Raw genomic sequence first — 16,351 nt, forward strand, 5'->3', positions numbered from 1 at the left:
CACCAACCTTTCGGTTAACAGCCGAACGCGCTAACCGATTGCGCCACAGAGACAGGTCTGCTTTATGTGGGTGTGGCCTCGAGCATCAATCCCCAACCGGCATCTGTTATGTTTACCATAATTTCTTTCCATCTTGACCTCAGACTCAGTTTTGGAAATCTTCTCCTTTAGACTTGTCAAAATTATGGGTGTGTAGCATTGAGTATATCACCAGTGATAATGTTTTTTATTCATTCTTTCACATGTTTAGTTCTGCTCTTAAGATTTTTTGAAAACTTCCCCCTCCAACAGAAAGTAGGTTTTTTCATTATATGATGTATCCTTGTTAATGTAAGTGTAAAAACGTCCCTGGTGGGCTTGAACCACCAACCTTTCGGTTAACAGCCGAACGCGCTAACGGATTGCGCCACAGAGACAGGTCTGCTTTATGTGGGTGTGGCCTCGAGCATCAATCCCAACCGGCATCTGTTATGTTTACCATAATTATTTTGTACCTCAATGTTTGATAATTGTGGGTGTGTACGCTTGAGTATATTCACAGTGATAATGTTTTTTATTCATTCTTTCACATGTTTAGTTCTGCTTTTGAAAAAACTTCCCCTCTCAACAGAGTAGGTTTTTCATTAATTATGATGTATCCTTGTTAATGTAAGTGTAAAACGTCCCTGGGTGGGCTTGAACCACCAACCTTCGTGTTAACAGCCGAACGCGCTAACCGATTGCGCCACAGAGACAGGTCTGCTTTATGTGGGTGTGGCCTCGACATCAATCCCCAACCGGCATCTGTTATGTTTACCATAATTTTTTCCATCTTGACCTCAGACTCAGTTTTGGAAATCTTCTCCTTTAGACTTGTCAAAATTATGGGTGTGTAGCTTGAGTATATCACCAGTGATAATGTTTTTATTCATTCTTTCACATGTTTAGTTCTGCTCTTGTTTTGAAAACTTTCCCCTCTCAACAAGAAAGTAGGTTTTTCATTTATATGATGTATCCTTGTTAATGTAAGTGTAAAACCCCTGGGTGGGCTTGAACCAACTTTCGGTTAACAGCCGAACGCGCTAACGATTGCGCCACAGAGACAAGGTCTGCTTTAAGGGTGTGTGGCCTCGAGTATCAATCCCCACCGGCATCTGTTATGTTTACCATAATTTTTTCCATCTTGACCTCAGACTCAGTTTTGGAAATCTTCTCCTTTAGACTTCAATTTTAGGGTGTGTAAGTTGAGTATTCATCTAATAATGTTTTTATTCTTTTTTTCAAACCCTAGTGTGCCCTTAGATCTTTAAAACTTCCCCTCCCACAGAAAAGTAGGTTTTTCATTTATATGATGTATCCTTGTTTAATGTAAGTGTAAAACGTCCCTGGGTGGGCTTGAACCACCAACCTTTCGGTTAAAGCCGAACGCGCTAACCGATGCGCCACAGAGACAGGTCTGCTTTATGTGGGTGTGGCCTCGAGCATCATCCACACGCATCTGCCCTTGTTTTACAATTAATATTAATTGTCTCCCTCTAGACCTCAGCTGATCAATGATAATGTTTCTACCAGTCCTCTAAAAATGTAATTTTTTACCAACCCCAAAGTAGGTTGTTGTTAGAGTATTAGAACACTGCTTCCAAATTTATTCTACTCTAATCTGTTTCGGAAAATATGGAGGTATGGGTTATTTAACTGTTGCGTAATGTCAGTCCCTTATAATCTATAACAGTAATCTTTTTTCTTCTAGTTTGTCTGTTTCACTACAATTAATAATATAGACAAATCCTACCTCCATAATTACTGTTTGTGTAGGAGCTTGAAGAAGTAGCACAGTTCTCCCTATATGACTTATATTATATTTTTGTCAGAGAAGCTTTATTGTCTCTCTTATGGTATTTATAAACCTACAGAAAACGTAATTCTCGTTAATTTTCAATGAAACTTCGTTCACTTTCCGATTTTCATCATGGCCTGAAGGCACAATTGGACGGAGGGGGGCAGGGTGCAGCAGTGAAATCCTCCCCGGATTTGACAAAGCACGCACCTGATTTTGCTTGTAAACAAAGCTCAACACGTGACAGCGCGCGCCGCATTGTCTGCTCGCGGCAAAGAACTGCACGGTTCACAGATTATTTGTTGTTACGAGCGCCGGGCGCGTCGGGCAGGTTGGAGCTGGCAGGTGCCATGCAACTGACGTTATATGCCCGAAATGAAGCGACTCTCCGCTGCGTTTACACCGCGACGCCGGTGGAACTTCTTCATGTTGATCCCAACCCGACGCTCCGGACGGATAACGACGTTAGCTGCGCTTTCGCCCCGCTTCAGCACACAGCTTGGTAAACAAAGCTGGAAATCCTTTGTTTCACTCGTTTTATTTTTCCGCGGTTTTGTTTCGTTTCTGCTCGGGGATTTTACTTTTCTAGCTGGCACTACCGACCGTTAGCTGGCTAAAGCTGAAGCCTTTAGCGTCCCGACATCCGAATTGATTTTTTTTTTTGCTAGCTAAACCCGTTAATGCTACTTGTCTTTTTTTTACTGGCGTGGATGAGAAATGTCATTCACCATGGAGGACAACTTGGGAGTCGGATGGGTGTCACCGTCCGACCCCCGGGTCTTTCGAACGAATAAAGAGAGGCACAAATTTGCTTTTATTGTGCTGGAACGGACATCGAGGGGAAGTTCGCCAATAAACCTGCCACAACAGAACCGTGCAGAGACGGGCCAATTTCCTTGACCCGCTCCTCCGACTGTAGCCCCGCCGCCCTGCGCCTCCAGCCCCCCGGTGCCTCGGTGGCAGAAAAAACAACACGTCGAGAAAAGGATGAAGTACTGCCAAGCGGGCAAAGTTAGAACGCACACTCCGTCCAAAGGAAAGCCCAAACGGTATATGAAGGGTTAAAAGTCGGGGGTTCACAGACTTTAGAGTGTGTCAGCCAACGTCGTGATCTGGGATTTGTGACACCCAAGGTTATAAGATATCGAGATCTGGACCCCGTGGATGCCCTCCTTGTCCCCGGATGATTCAGAACCCCAGGGGACCGTGAGAAACTAGCGGCGCGAGGACTTTTTCAGCTGGGCCCGGGCTGTTTCTCCTTTCAGGACCTGAGGGGCAGCCCACTGCCACTGTGCGCCCGTCAAATTCGACCTAGAAGCCATGTTTACGTCCTTTCCCGAGGAGCAGTAACGGGTTGTGGACGGTCGCTCTTCGGCTGCACTCCGGGATGTGTCACCGCGGGAGACGAGAGGCCCTTGTGCTACCAGCTGCAGGTGGTAACCTGGTCATGCCCGTGGACACCTGCGGCCTGGAAGATCTCTCACAGGTGCTTTTCTTCCGAGAGCGACGACACGGAGGAGTACTACGGAGAGCCTGAGTGAGCTGAGGCAGAAAGGCTACGAAGATGCGCTGGAGAGGAACCAAGAGACCGCATGCAAGAAGGTGAAATTAATCCAATATTATTCATTGTAGTTTGAAGAGAAGATGTTTGGTGGTAGTTTTAAAAACAACATATACACTCTTTGCAAACATCGTATTTCAGTTTCCCCAAAAAACATTAAAAACATTAGTTTAAAATGTTTTTGCATAATGAGTTTTTAGCAAAAAAAATGACTAAAAATCTTGCAGTAACTGTTTTTTCTAAACCTCTGACCTTGTGCAAAACTCATGTATGGGCACCAAAATGAATAAGTTTTATTGTAAAATGCATCCATCCCATTCATTCATCATTTTTTTTGCTTACTCATTTGGTCAGAAAAACAAGACAGCTGAAGAATGTCACTTTGGATGTGAGAAACTATAAATGGGGCACTTATTTTATAGATAAATATTATTGTCTAAAGAAATAATTTGCAGATTTAGATCAACAAATGTAAAATACAAATAAAGTTGTTGCCAAGAGTATTGATAACGTGATTGAGTTTAAAAATTTACAACAATTCAAGACTGGTTCTGCTGGTTCTACATGATCATATTTCATACTCTGTCCAGTGTTGATCATGAAAAAGGTGTTTAAATTACTTTCTTAATTGTTGATTAAAATGTCTTAAATATTTAACTTGGTCAGCTAGAACCCTGAGGACTGGTCCCATAGCAGAATGTAGTTTCCCGAGTATAAATTTAGCCTCATGGTTCGGCTCATTCTTCCTCGCCCTCTTCCTTTGAACCCCCACCCCCACCCCTCCTCCTGTGATAAACCATCTGTTGCTGCACGTTCACAGGCCTGTAATATGAGCGGGTCTGGCCAGACATCACACTCCAGTTGGCTGAGCAGTTTGAAGGGAGTTGCACAGAAACATGGGAGAACAATTAGAGGTGGAGTCCCAGAAATGACGTGTCACCACCACAGCTGTTGAGGCTGTTCCAGTGTTTGTCCACATAGCTGAAGACATATAAGTAGCTCAACAAGCATGTGAGATGCTGCCAAATATTTTCATTTTTGTTTGTAGCACATGTATCATATGTTACCTGGTTGTTACAGCAGACAAAATGAGTGAGCGACAAGCCCAACAAGAGCATTGTGGACACTGCTATGAAGTCTAAATAAAACCAAGGTCATGACCAGTGTGTGTTTTGAGAGGAGACAAAGCCTCAGCCAAAGTCTTTCACCTTCTTTGTTGCGTTGTTCGACAGATTGACACACAAAGCACAAACAGCTGGGGAAGGGCTCGGTCCAACCAGGAAGAAATTATTTTAATGACATAATGTCTCACTCACACACTCAGAGGCAACTTTATTAGGTACGCCGGTAAAATCTGATGCAATCCAACAAAACAGCTCAGCCAGAAAGTTCATTTTTACAAAGATAATAATGTTCACGTCTGATTGACAGGAGGACTGTACAGGTGTACCTAATAAAATGACTTGGCCGGTGAATGTAACAAAGCTCTTCTTGCACAAATCTTTTAAAGGAGATTGTGACCGTTTTGTTCCGCTCAGTTTTATCAAAATAACACACAGATTTGGTCGAATTCAGTGTAGAAAATGTAGGATCTTGTGGTTAGTCAGTGGGGAGTTTCCTGGATTGTTTGTGCGGCTGGGAAAATATGTCAAAACAAAGAAGATAAGAGAGGTCAAGTAATGTGACTGTCTGCATGTGAGGATGTCACAGTGGTGTTGAAAATGCTTCAAATCATAAACGGTAGTAGAGCTCAGATGAGTCAATTAATCTATTTGTTTATTGGCAGAAAATTATTCAGTTGTTTCTCAAATGTGAGGATTTGCTGTTTTTTGTTTTGAACTGTTGGTCAGACAAAGAAAAAGTAATTTGAAGATGTCTTGGGCTCTGGGAAGTGATGATGTCCAATTGTCGTTATTATCTTACGTTTTTTGCACAAAATGATGAGTTGATTAATTAAAAATGGAAAATAATCATTAGCTGCAGCCTTGGAAAGCAGCAGAGACAAAACTGTCTTCATGTCCTGTAAAAGGCAGTTGGTTGTGAAGTGTGTTTTTTAATATTTGGTCCATGCTCTTTACATAAATGGAAGAACAAACTCCAAATTAGAAACACATCATAATATAATGCAAACCAGCTCAACCGCTAACAACTACAGCCTCTGAAGTTACCACAGGCTTTAATCAACACCACTCTGCCATGGTGTCAACAACAACAACAGAGCTAGTGTTTATTACAGGGCAGTTTTATTAGATTGCACGTGCTTCCATTTTCCCAGTCACTAAGTCCATGCTTGATAAACCTTGACTGTAGGTAATGTAATAAGCAGAGCGCTGACCTGGACCCAGTGGTTAGGAGGCCACAGTCGAGATTTAACGGCACGTGGAGAGAAGATGAAAAGGAGGACACATGAATGTTTTACTTCTAAATGAGAGTTTTACTATATTTGACCTTTAAGTTACAGTTACAGCAATCATAGCCGATTATCCAATTAGTAAATCTACTCTTTCTACCTCAATCTGCATTTATTTTGATCATCGAAAAATCGTCTTAGTCGTTTTTAAAGCAAAACAGCCCAAAATGTCCTGGTTTCATATAAGAGTTAACTGAATATCTGTTAATGGAATAAAACAAGCTATCTAAAGCACCTCATGTGCTGTGGGAAGTCATCCAGAGCCTGGCCTGGTTGTTTGGTGTGTACGGAGCAGGTGGAGAATCACTGCTGTGCCCTCACCACAGCCTTTCACATGATGCAGCCTCACTCTCCAGACCCCGTGGTGTGTGATGATAACTGGGCCAAGTATGCAGAAGGACTGAGTGTGGACAACACTCATCAGATGTAGGGCAAACATCTGTCAATCATTCACCGCAGACTTACAATTTTTTCCTTATCTGTGGCCTGTTGTTAAAGAAAAACAGGTTACCTACAGTAAACCTGACACGTTGTAAGCTAATAGTTACATGTTAATGGCTCCGCTCTTTTCTTTGTTGTAATGATAATGTAAAATCTGTGAAAACTGATGAAACATTCACTAAACTGATGCTTTGCACCACAGTGTTTGGTATCAAACATAAGGGTGTGAGTGCAATCTAAACCTGGCATTTAAAAGCTGCCAATTAACATTAATTATTGCAGTAATTATTTTCATCATAGGTTAATCTGTTGATTATTTTCTCGATTAGTCATTTGGTTTATTAAATGATAGAAAGCAGTGAAAAATGTCCAACTCTGTCTCTTATTTTGGAGGCTGCTGTTTGTGGTGCTGTTGGATTGCATGACATTACACTGAGAGGTGTTTCTATTTTCTTTTTTACCCACCTCATTTATATAAACGATGCTACTTAAGATTAGAAACATATAAAGGTAAAACGGTCCCAACATTGTTCTGCCATTGTTGGCACCAAAGGTGTTGTGGTGCTACAGAGACGCCCCGGCCTTCAGATCATATTCTCAAGACGTAAAGGAACATGTTTGTTTGGTACAAGACCAAACAAAAATCACAATATCTTTTCAGTGAAATGAAATGCAGAAACCACCGTTCCAACTGAAATCGCATATCACAATATCTGCCAAATAATCACAATATGATTCTTTTTTTTTGCATATCGTGCAGCCTTACTTCTCACTACAGTGAAATTCAGCTCAACAGCGCCACAAGCTGCAGCCTCCAACGTCATCCCGACTCTAAGTGAACAGTTGGTTCTTGTAGTCAGTGTGTTGGATGCAGGAGAAATGTGCAGGTGTAAAGACCTGAGCGACTTTGACAGGAGCCAGATCGTTACGGTCAGACGAGGTCACGCGAGGTCAGAGCACCTCGAGGCTGGTGGTGTCCTCCTGGTCAGCAGTGGCGAGTGTCTGCTGACAGTGATCTGAGGAAGGACAAACCACGTCTGGTCTGAACCGACAGAAGGTTTACTGTGGCACAAGTCGCAGAAAATGTTCATGATGTTTAAGGGAGGAATGAACAAACGCTTCATCACACCCTGCTGCGTTTTTACTGCCGCAGACTGGTCACAGTGCTCATGCTGATCATCATCAGTGTAAACACTGTACACAATCAAACCACATTAGTCTAAAGGATTTGTGGCTGTAGGTCTGAGTTCATTTGATTCAAAGGTGGTGACAGCTCTGCAGAGAACCTTGTCATTGAGTTGTATTTCTGAGGGAAATTTCCCTTTTAGACTTTGCTTTGTTTTTTCGCGGCTCTTAAATAGCGTTCAGCTTCAAACGAGCTTTTAAACAGAGCGTCTGCTCAGATCCCAGTCGAGGCGTGTTCCTCCTGTCAGATATTTCAGACAGACAGAGAGAAGTACTCCAACGAGACAGAGCAGATTTAGCACCGACAAACTGGAAGAGTCGGTCCTGATGACAGGGCTGAAGCTCATATCGCTCAGAACGTCCTGTAATTATGTTCTCATTACACATTGGCGTTCTTTCTGTATGTAGACTTAACTGCTAAATTTAGAACAAGAACATTTATTTTTTTTTGATCACATCTTTCAAGTAAGTTGGAAAAGTGAGAGATAAGTACATTTAATGTTAAACTCACTCCTTTATTTTGCCAATTTTTAAATTCAAGATCAAGTTCAGTATGAGACCAAATTTGCTGCTTTTATTAAATGAAATACTAATAAAAGTCAGGGCCATGAAATCACCAGGAAGTAAAGTTACAAAAATTGCACAATAAAAATGAATTGATTCATCCTTAAGTGAAGGAAATGTCAAAAACTTGTAAAATAAAAAAAATCCCACTCACAGTTTCTCTGAGACCAAGATGACGTCCTCAGATTCCTTCAGTTTTGTTGAACCAGCAGTTCAAACCTGAAAGATTTTCAGTCTAAAAGCATCAAATCATCATAATGGAGGAGCGGGAATTAGTGAACGTTGTGCATTCTTCCTTTTAAAAAATGAAAAATTACTGAAACAGGTAAACGATTATCAAAATAGTTGCAGAATCATTTTGTGTTGATCAACCCATCGATTCAGCAGCTCATCGTTTCTGCTCTGTAATAATAATCTGAAAGATAAACTATGTAAAATATTAAGAGGCAGTTCAAAGTAAACGGTGTCTAGGAGTCTGTATGTTGCCTTTGACTGTAGACTGGATCTCTGGATGGTCGTTTCCTGACAACATTCAGTAACAAATGTTTGATTGGAAACTATTATTTTGTGAAACAATAACAGGATTCCACTGAAAATCAATACATTTTTTAAAATTACCCTCCCATTACACTGAGGCTGCAAACACTCAACATTATCAGTTAATCTGCTGAGTATGTTCTTGATTAATTGAGTAATCTTCAGTTTCTAAAATGTCTGAAGATGATGAAAAATTTCCCATCACAGATTCTTGACTCATTGAAGTTGCTTATTTTGTCCTTCCATCAGCCCAGAACTTGAAAATATTCAGTTTATAATCACTTACGACAAAGAAAAGCAGAAATCCTCCCAGTTTGGGAATGTTTGGCATTTTTGTTTTTGTTTAATTGAGTAATAGTTTTAGTCTTTTCAACGATAAGATGTGTAATCCTGCTGCCTTTTAAGTGCCGGCTCAGCAGCTCTCACACTGAGCAGTCTCAGGCCCTCTGGCTCTCATCAACAAATAGATTTGACTATGTAAATAAAGTTACAGCGGGGAATGAGAATGTTGCATTATTTAAAAAGAACTGCTGTGTCTTCAAAGGAAGCAGTGAAAGAGAAGAAAAGGCTCGTCCAGTGTCAGTGATTTTATTCTGAAATTCTCCAGTTCTTCTGTCTCTAAAAGTTTTGTTTGAATCCAACTTTATAAGTTAAAAAAAAAAAAAAAAAAAGTCTCATAAACAGCAAAGCTCTTCTTCGCTGGTGCCCAGGCAGGAGCCGGCTCATTTAGCCCGGGGGTTTTCCTGCCTGGCTGCGACTGCAGGGGCAGGGGAGTTGGTGCACAGTTGGTCAGTGGTTACCACGGAGACGCAGGCCCAAGGTAAACAGTAGGAGCAGTGTTCGAGCTGAATCGTGCAGTGTCTACCCCAGATCCCAACGTGGAGGGCTTCGGAAAAGCAGCCTGCAGTTCATATAAGAGTCTCTATTCATATCTATAGAGAGAGGAGCACTTTATCCAGCGGAGATTGGGTGGTGGTACATTTCAATATTATCTGAGGCAGAAGTGAAGGAGGAGTATTGTGCCGTGTAAATTGGAGCCACTGGTTTCTGAGAGCCGGGATGTGAATTGTGTTTGTGTGTACAATAGCTGTTTTGATAGCGTTTATCTCAGGAACAACGAACAGTCTGTGGACGGCTGGACATATGGTATGAATCAGCAACAGTTGGGGCCAATTTATTCTCATTGTACTGCGCTCCAACAATGTACTTTATGGTATCACTCCTGACGACACACACCAGTGAGGCTCTCTCACACTCTTACACTCTGAATATTTTTTCCCCTTGAGCTTTAAAAGAGCTTTTGTTTGGGACACATTGTAATTATGAAACAGTCAGAACCCCACCACACACTAAAGCCCAGTTTGGCCAGTAAACTTAGCAACACTAGCATCATACTCTTTTTTTTTTTTAAATTTTTTTATCTATAATTAATCCTTTTAAATAAGCTGTATTGCTGTACACTTGACAATAAAGTTTGTCATTTTGATATGGAATCAGCTGCTCAGTTGGATGTTTGAAGGAGAAGTCTGATCATATTTATCCCACAAACATGAACTTCCTGTGTAGCCATGTGCCATTTACCTCCATTGTTGTCCAGCAACTTTTAAAAACACATCAACGCATCAATGCACACTTGGTGACACGTCCGTTCATCCCCATGACTACGGGCACTGTAGTTTTGAGTCGTGCCGCTGTTAATACTCTTTAGGTCATTAAATATGCAGCTGAAAGTAGTCCCCAACAAATGAACGATTTACTTCTGTGTGAGTGGAAAAACTGCAACCAACAATTCCTTTCATTATCAATTAGTCTGATTACTTTCTCAATTAATTGTTTAATTGTGTCGGAAAATCCCTTTATAATCTCCTTAAACCCAAGTTGACGTCTTCAGGTGTCTTGTTTTGTCTGACCAACAGACCAAACAATATTCAGTTTACTGTCACAGAAGTTTCAGAAAACCAGCAAATATTGACATGAGAAGATGGAGCCAGTGAAAAACCAACTGACATTTAATCAATGAATTGTTTCAGCTCTACTACAAACTACAGTCGGTAGTTACAGTTTAAATTTTAGGTGTTCAGTAAGAATCGCAGGTGTGGTGCCACAAAGGTGGAGGGAGTCTGAGAGTACTGAGAAACAGACTGAGACAATGTTGGTAGAACTGAAACGGTAATCAATCAATCAATCAATCAATCAATCGATCGTTTCAGTCATTTTTTAAGCAATAATAGTGAAACAGTGTCAAATATTTGCAGATTCAAGTGTGAGAATTTGCTGCTTCGTCTTGTTTTGTTGTAAACTGAATATTTTGAATGTTTTAGACATTTTAAGTCGTCGCCTTCAGCTCTGCGAAGCTGTGATCGATATTGTTTGACAATTTTTTAATGTTTAGTAGACTAAATGATTAATTGATAGATCGAAAAAAATAATTGCAGATTAAACGATGATGAAAATACTCATTAATCACAGCTCTAAGTGTTGGTTTTGGTCTTTCCTTGAAGTTGACTATATTGCACTGTGTGGATCTTTTCATGCACCAGTTTCCCAGCTCCATCTTTTCCTCTCTGTGTGTGTTTCGTCCCAGGTGCTGGACAAGCACAAAGCCATGGACAGCATGGTGGAGCTGCTGCAGGTTTACCCTGAGGAGGACGAGGCGTACGGAGAGCTGCTGGAGGCAACAACTCAGCTATACCACTACCTGCTGCAGCCGTTCAGGGACATGAGGGAGCTGGCAATGTTGCGTAGACAGCAGATTAAGGTAACACACACACACACACATGCACACACACACGCACACGCAAACACACACATACACACAGTCAGATACAAATACCATCTGTTTTAGGGCTTGATTTAAGTAGGTTTAGACCTCGCTGTGGCTGGCTAACTGGTCTGTCCTGGAACACACTTTGACTTGTGTCAGGCTGCCTCTTCACCACAGTGAACTCCACCAGTTACAATGCTGTCGTTGTGGTTCGGCGGTTTTAAAAGCCAGGGTCAGTGCTGGGAAATGAGCCCTGAACCACTGCATGGTAAAGTCCTTCACTGAACCCGCCCCTCTAAGCCCACTGTAATGACATTAGCATTAGATGCTGAGGCTACATGCGGCTGTGATGGTGTAGTGGCCGATCTGTGCTACCCTGTAGCTTTGCATTCGGGGGCTGTGGAGGGCAGAGGATCAGCCAGAGAGGCTTTTTCTCCCCAGCCCAGAGCGGCTTAACAACCAGCATAAGTATTATTACAGCAGCCACTAAACCACTCAGTAATTCTGCAGCCTCAGCACACTCTTCTGTTTTCCACATTCTTCCTCCACTCCATCTTTGTTGTTTTTCTTCATTAGAGGCTTGAAAAGGGAAGTAAATCCGCGGGCTAATCTCCACTGTCTCACAGAGCTGGGTTTGGTGTGAACACACGCCCGGTCGGGTCAATAGGTCACAGGTCTACTTTGCCCAGCAGCCCAGCAGGAGGACGTGACATACAGTCACATTAAAGGGATTTCTGAACAAATGCAACAAATTTTCTAACTACAAATATTCATTTCACACCGTAAAGCAACAGTAAATCCAACAACAAAACCAGACTGAAGATTCATTACATTGGCATCATTTATCAATGTTACCAGGTCACCCAGACCTCACAGAAACATACATGGCCAGTTCAGATAGTTGAAATTGCCACTTCTTTGTGCTGCTTTATAGACGTGCATGCCTTGAACAGCAGTGGCTAATGAAGTACTGTATGCAGGTGTGTTTGTGCTCAGACCTGATGGAGATTGTCTGACGTACAGAGCGGCTTCACTGCTGCCAGCAAAAAGTTGTGCAAATGACATCACCTGTAGATGATGATGGTCATTACTGTGACACAATCTACAGCCTGAGAACAGATTTGTTTCCACTATGAAAGAAACAAAATTTACTACAACAAGGGCTACAAGTTTTTTTTTAGCTTGTATTTGTTTACATTTTGGCAAATTGGCACCATTTAAAAGATGCCAAATTAGCTATTAGCACTTCCTGTTTGAAGTGTATCCATGGACGTCCAGACAACTGTCACTGGATGACTGTGATTCATAAGAAAACTTAAAAACCTGATGATTCTCTGGCAAAATTTGGAGGTTTTTAAGATTGTTATGGACGGGATCAGGGGTAATATCTTTATGATATCCTTGTATCATGTCTGTGTGTTCCTGTTTTGCTCTGCGTAGACGTTTTGCTATGATTGATGCAAACCGCTGCCAAACTTGGCCAAAGTCCGGTTCTTGTTACCCTTAGTTAGATGTTATGTTAACTGGACACATGCTGTCCACGTCTCTGTCTCTGTCTTTCTTTCTCTCAGTCATTCACCCTCTGTGGTGTTGTGAGTACTTTCTCTTCTCTGAGCTACATTCCTCACACAGCATGCTCCTCCAGCATGGTGTCACTGACCGCTAAGCATTATGATGATGTTCGGGCTCTTGGGCGGGTGTTGATCTAAGTATGTAGCGCTTTTTCTTGAGTCTGGTGTTCTTATATATTGTTGTTATTATCAATGAATCCCATGAAGGGACAAAAAAACAACAGTGAATTGATTTTACTAACAAGTGTGAACCCAAAGCCTCATTGATCTTATTCCTCTGCGCCATAGAGCTCCATTGACACAAACACAAACAGGAAATGACACAACAACACTGTCAAGATGCAACTCAGGCATCTCACTGCCAATTAAACTTCACAAATACAAACTATCCTAAAGAGCACTGAATTCAGCTTCCTTAAATCAAGGCCTTTAGAAGGTATTTACAAAAATATTAAATATTTTCTCTCGCTTTTATTTTTGTTTCCGTCCATCACTGAAGATATTTCATTTACTATTGTAAAAGACTGAATGTTTGACACTTTTACTTTTAATAGTTTCAGATTTCTTTTTGATGAACCAATCGATCAATCGTTGAAGATATGAAAATAACTAGTTACTTTTAATTGGGTAAACCGTCCATTTACGGCTGGTTATCCAGATCCAGGTCGCATCAATTTAATTCATTTTATCATCAGGAATGATTGTTGTATACAGCTGGGAGGCACTGAATATGCACTCACTTATTTTGTCACTATTCCAGCGTGAACACGCTATATACTAAAAAAACTAATTGTGTGGATTTGGGACAAGATATAAACACTTTTATTTGTTTCTTGTGGGTCCAATAAGGTTATGGAACTGTGGAGGTGTGGTGAAACTCAAAACAAGAAATGTTTCTCTCCTGTTGTTTCTTTAACCTGCAGACTTATCATCTGGTTTATTTTTGACACGCTTGTATGCCTCTTTCTGAGAATCTGAACTCAGTACGATGAAGTTTCCAGCTTTACCACCTGCTCCCCTCAGGGCGACCCAACAGCTGAAAACAAAGCTGTATGCAAATGAGACCTTGATGCCGGCAGAGGCGGTTGGTTTCTCCTAAACTGATGAGTCAGGGGATCATGAGAGAGATTCTCTCCGTTGTGAAGAGAGGGCGTTGGGAATGAGGACACAGGATACTGTAATTTACATGCAGTTTGCATCTGACTTGATGTCGCAAAAGGTGAGGTGAAAAAGATGAGAGCAGCAGCTGAGGATCAGTTGCTTGCCCATTACACCACGGTGCCTCCAGCTGCAAGATAAACTGTTCTAATAAAGTGGAGTTCAGGTTCAATCATGTCGACCTGAGGCTTCAAACTGAAAAATATCTTTACATGTGGAGTTTATAGTGTTTTATAGCTTTGGTATTGTGTTCACAGAGGCTGCACAGGATGAGTTTTACAGTTCAATAGGGCAACAGCTAATGGTTATTTTTATTATTGATTGATCTGCTGAGTATTTTCTCAATTAAATGGTTCATCGCCTTCAGATAAGATGAAAAACTGACGATTATGTGCACTCTAAAACTATATGTATTTTTGACTTTATTGCTTTAACTGTCCCAACTTCTCAGAGCCTAAGAACTGAGTGTGTGAGAAATTAATCGATTAGCAATAGTTGCCAATTATTTCTCTGTTGATCAACTATTCGACTAACTGTTGCAGCTCAGCACGGTGATCATTCAGCTGTATGTTTGTTTTTTTCCACTCGACTCATTTGTAGACTCATTTTAACTGAATCGGTGAGCGACGCAGCAGATGGACAGATGAATGAATGATCACCTGAAGGAATCAATAACAAAGGGTGTCGAGTGTTTTGGTGAATGGTGCATTGTGGGAAAGCCCTATTACATGTCAGAGCGGTGTGGCGCAGGTGTCCTGTTGCCTGGAAGGTCAGAGTCCAGACATGAATTAAAAATGTGATTTCTCTGTCTGAGATAGTTTTGTAACACAGTGAGCTCCAGTTACTGTTTCACATCCACTGTAGCGTCACATGGCAACGGTTGTCACGGTGATCCCTGAAACACCTGCTGTGTTCACGCGCATCATGTAGCATAATAAGCAAATTAAGTGATTTGATGAGCTGGATTAGAGTAAACCGTCGGGCTGGATGGATCCCATGATTCAATCTGATTCTGATTCACAAAGTTCAGAATCAATTTATTTAGATTCAGTTCAATTCTAGATGATTCAGTCCAGGTGATAAAAAACAGTGTTGTGTAAAATAATGTTCAGTATTTATCCTGGAACTTAAATTCCTGCAACATTAAACAAGTGAGCATCACTGTTGTTTCCTTGGATATAAAAATGTGTAAAATGCACATTATAGAATAAATTGTAAACAAACTTCCTGGTTATAAAGCTGTGGATTTATTTTCCTCATGTGTTCAATTCGTCTGTAACTAACGATTATTATCAGTATTGATTAAACTGCAGATTATTTTCTTTTTCATTATCTTTCTATAAAATGTCTAAAAATACTGAAAAATACCGGTTACAATTTTCTAAGGCCCAAAATGTCGTCATCAGACGTCTTGTTTTTGTGCGACCAGCAATCCAAACTGAAGGTGTCGAGTTTACTATGATGTAAGACAAAGAAAAGCAGCAAATCCTCACATTTTAGAAGCTGGAACCAGAAAACTTGTGGCATTTATGCTTGAAAAATGGCTGAAATGAACAACCAATTATTGCCAATTGACTAATCAGTTAATCAACTGACTGATAAAGCTCTAGACGTGATTCACAAAAACTACATTTACATCATCTGTAGGAATTGATAGTGTAATTAGAGCCAAAACAGTTAGTTGATTCATTGATTAGTCGGTGAAAAGAAAAATAAGCAGCAACTTGTTTGATGATCGATTAATCATTTGTGTCTTTTAAGCAAAGATGCAAAAAAAAAAAAAAAATGTTTTGTTGACAATAATAAAAATAGAGAATATTTTAAAACTTCCTGCCCGTCGTCTCAACCTTTAACTCAGTCGACCCCGAGCTGCAGTTTCCTGATTAAAAACTGCAGAGTATCTAACACTGTGTTACTCACAAAAAGGCATTTATGTGCTATTTTGACCAAATGAGATAAGGAGACAGTATCCATGCTCTAATCTCACCACTTCACCGCGGGAACCTGCGTCACTTCTATTTTCAGTGAGTCCGTCACGTCTGTGTTTTGTCACCGACAGCTGTGAACCAGAGGTGATAAAGGAAGTCGTTCAGTTACCTCAGTAACCTCCTCTGCCTCCAGAGGAGCGGTAACAAAACAAGTTGGTGGATGACTTCAAAACAGATACCACACTTCATTATGTAGTTTCACAGACATCCTAACATTCACAGAACCTTTAACGCACCATGCAGATCAAATACACAATGACTGTGGATGATACGCGGCTCAGAATCAGCATGTAGACGAACAGCAGTGAGCTCATCTCTCCTCAGTCTGTCTCACTGTGTGATTAGTGGTGATGCAT

At 41.0% G+C, this 16,351-nt stretch overlaps 2 non-coding genes and 1 pseudogene across 2 annotated transcripts; 1 reads left to right on the forward strand and 2 right to left on the reverse strand.

Moving 5' to 3' along the window:
• LOC111239044 overlaps nt 1-16,351 on the forward strand; it is a 33,556-nt pseudogene that overhangs the window by 6,352 nt on the left and 10,853 nt on the right.
• Nucleotides 344-416, reverse strand: trnan-guu. The gene has a single exon. It is a non-coding gene; the product is annotated as a tRNA-Asn (tRNA).
• On the reverse strand, nt 661-734 carry trnan-guu. Its single transcript has one exon. It is a non-coding gene; the product is annotated as a tRNA-Asn (tRNA).

The sequence above is a fragment of the Seriola dumerili genome, unplaced genomic scaffold (genome assembly GCF_002260705.1).
Source record: "Seriola dumerili isolate Sdu_G_001 unplaced genomic scaffold, Sdu_1.0 BDQW01001845.1, whole genome shotgun sequence".
NCBI classification, from domain to species: Eukaryota; Metazoa; Chordata; class Actinopteri; order Carangiformes; family Carangidae; genus Seriola; species Seriola dumerili.